Source organism: Poromitra crassiceps (assembly GCF_964638095.1).
Source record: "Poromitra crassiceps genome assembly, chromosome: 6".
In the NCBI taxonomy this organism is placed as follows: domain Eukaryota; kingdom Metazoa; phylum Chordata; class Actinopteri; order Beryciformes; family Melamphaidae; genus Poromitra; species Poromitra crassiceps.
In genome coordinates this window covers 13,423,673-13,427,294 of record NC_139627.1, presented here as the reverse complement: position 1 = coordinate 13,427,294, position 3,622 = coordinate 13,423,673, and positions in this window count along the sequence as shown.

Here is a 3,622-nt window from a genome sequence, read left to right as displayed (position 1 = left end):
GGAGGAACTCTGGACCAGTCAGGAGGGAGAGCAGATTCGAGGGCTGGAGGAGGCTGATATCACCATGTTCCAATTCACTTCTGTTCCTGTGAAGAGTGAAGATGATGAAGAGAAACCTCAGACCTCACAGCTTCATCAGAGCCCAACTGAGGAGAAGAGAGAGACAGAGCCTCTAGCCAGCAGCTCAACTGAACAGATGAAAAGAGAAGCTGATGGAGAGGACTGTGGAGCATCAGAACCAGCCAGTGCTGGCAAGACTTCAGACTCTTCTGAGACTGAAGACAGTGATGATTGGACAAAAACTAGTCAACCTCAGTCTCTCTTAGACTGGCAGAAAAACAATGAAGTTCTTGGGAATACACAGTTTAGTTGTTCATTTTGTGGTAAAAAATGTGTTCATAACGGAGACTTGAACAGACACATGAGAGTCCACACAGGAGATAAACCATTTAAATGCTCAGTCTGTGGTAACAGTTTTAGTCGGAATGAAACCTTGAAACTACACATGAGAGTCCACACAGGAGATAAACCATTTAAATGCTCAGTCTGTGGGAACGGTTTCAGTGATAAGGGAAACTTGACAACACACATGGTAGTCCACACAGGAGATAAACCATTTAAATGCTCAATCTGTGGTAACTGTTTTGGTCATAAAGGAACCTTGAAACAACACATGGTAGTCCACACAGGAGATAAACCATTTAAATGCTCAGTCTGTGGTAAAAGTTTTGGACATACACAAACCCTGAAGAAACACATGAGTCCACAAAGGAGAGAAACCATTTAAATGCTCAGTCTGTGGTAAACGTTTTGGTGATAAAGGAAACTTGAAAAAACACATGAGAGTCCACAAAGGAGATAAACCATTTAAATGCTCAGTCTGTGGTAACAGTTTTGGTCAGAAAGGAAACTTGAAACAACACATGGTAGTCCACACAGGAGAGAAGGCATTTAAATGCTCAGTCTGTGGTAAATGTTTTGGTGTCAAAGCAACCCTGAAGAAACACATGAGAGTCCACACAGGACAAGAAGCCATTTAAATGCTCAGTCTATGGTAAATGTTTTGGTTACAAAGGCACCCTGAAGAGACACGTGATACTCCACACAGCAGAGTTCACTCAATATATGGACTGGACAATATTTCAAATATTTTCTATCAGTGAAAACAGATTGTGATGTTAGACCATTGATCGAGTGACTGGCATAGCACTTCTGTTCTAAATGAATGATAAAATACAAATCATTAGTGTCTCAAAATGAGATGAAACAAACAAGGGATATTATTTGAAAACTACATGTTTGTATCTTATATTATCCTGCATTTCAATTGTTCAATTGAGATTAACATCAATGTTTTCATATATTGCAGCAGTGGTAGTAGCCTTCTCGCCTTGCACTCTCGCCTCACAGCAAGAAGGTCCTGGGTTCGAGTCCCGCCTGGGACACTGTTGACAATGGGGGCATCTCCCCATGCCTTCCGTGCCTGGTGCCCAGGTGGGCTACCTCGTTGAAAAGGGCCTTTCTGTGTGGAGTTTGCATATTCTCCCCATGCTCCCTGGAATGAGTTTTTCCCCTGCCTGGGCAGCTGCAGCTACCCACCACTCCTGGCCTGACCATGGAGGACGACGAGCCAGGATGGGTCAAACATGGAGGACACATTTCAGGCCACCTCCAAGCGTGTGTGTGTGTGCGTGCATGCCACGATGGTGTTTGTACGTCTGGTTTAATCTTACTCTTAAAAGTGGAGACTGTGCAGGATGGTTGGAAGATGGAGATCATCGGTTTACATGAAAGAAACCGAGTCTTTCAAAATCCAACATCACTCAAGACATTCACTCATAAAAGGGCAAAGTTCTGACTCAACATATCAAATGGCTAATCTGTCAGAAAAGATTTGCTGTACTTTTTTCATTAGTTGTCCACATTTAAAGACACTCGGCAATGGACAATTGGTTTGATATTTGACATTTAATTCTTGTCTGGTTTAATTCAGTGTACTCATTGTGAATTCACACTCTGAATGGACTTGAAGTCAACCTCAGTCTCTCTTAGACTCACAGAAAAACAGTGAAGTTCTTGGGAATAAGCAGTCTGTGGTAAAAGTTTAGGTAGAAAGGAAACTTGAAACAACACATGATTGTCCACACAGGAGATAAGCAATTTAATTGCTCAGTCTGTGGCAAAAGTTTTGGTCGGAAAGAAAGCCTGAAGAATCACATGATGGTGCACACAGGAGATAAACCATTTAAATGCTCAGTCTGTGGTAAATGTTTTGGTCGGAAACCACAATTGACAACACACATGATAATCCACACAGGAGAAAAGCTATTTAAATGTTCGGTCTGTGGTAACAGTTTTGGTCAGAAAGGAAATTTGAAACAACACATGATAGTCCACACAGGAGATAAACCATTTAAATGCTCGGTCTGTGGTAAAAGTTTTGGTCATAACATGACCCTGAAGAAACACATGAGAGTCCACACAGGAGATAAACCATTGAAATGCCCAGTCTGTGGTAACAGTTTTAGTCGTAATGAAAACTTGAAACACGATAGTCCAGACAGGAGAAGCCATTTAAATGCTCAGTCTGTGGTAAATGTATACAGCAGGGGTGCCCAACCTTTTTTGACCGAAGATCTACTTTTCAAGTAGCCAGCCTCCCGAGATCTACCAGTCCAGTTTCAACATCGCAAACGCACACACATCGTTTCCAGCCTGCAGTAACTAACCTCACAACACTTTCTCGTTGTCCCACAACCACTTGACATTAGGGCTGTGAATATTCACTGGCCTCACGATTCGATTTGATTACGATTCAGAGGGCTATGATTCAATTCGATTACGATTATCGATGTATCTCGATGCATCTTAAATCGATGCATCACTTTTTTTCCCCAATACATGATTTCTTTTTTCTCACTGTGTGGCTACTTTTAAAATAAAAGTGCATTTGGAATTGCATTGTATTATGATCCATAATTAAAATAAACAACTGCATGTACTTCCATTATATTTGATTTGATTATTAAAATTTTTTTTTTTTTTAAATAATCGATTTTTGACGCGATCGACTGGTTGTGCACCACTGGTATACAGGAACCCGGAAGAGACACATGATACTCGCAACAGAGTTCACTTAATATTGGGCTGGACAATATTTCAATAATATGATCATTGTCTTCTCAGTGAAAACATTGTGACTTGAGAGCATTGATCGAGTGACTGTCATAACAATTCTGTTCTAAATGAATGACACAGATCATTAGTGTCTCAAAATGAGATGAATGAGGGAATATTTGAAAATGACATGTTTGCATCTTATATTATCCTGCATTTCAATTGTTCAATTGAGATTAACATCAATAATGTCATATATTGTTATTGAAAAGGGAGGACATGTAGCAGGCTCCTTGAGAGTTAGGGGGGCATGGTGGCACCGCTCTCGCCTCACAGCAAGAAGGTCCTGGGTTCGATTCCCACCTGGGATGCTGTTGCCACTGGGTCTATGTCTCCCCAATCCCTTCGGTGCCTGGTGCCCAGGTGGGCCACCTCATCGACGTCAAAACGACTGACTTTTGACTCCGAGGGAGACACTCGCGAGTTTCAGTCTCTGTTTGCGCCT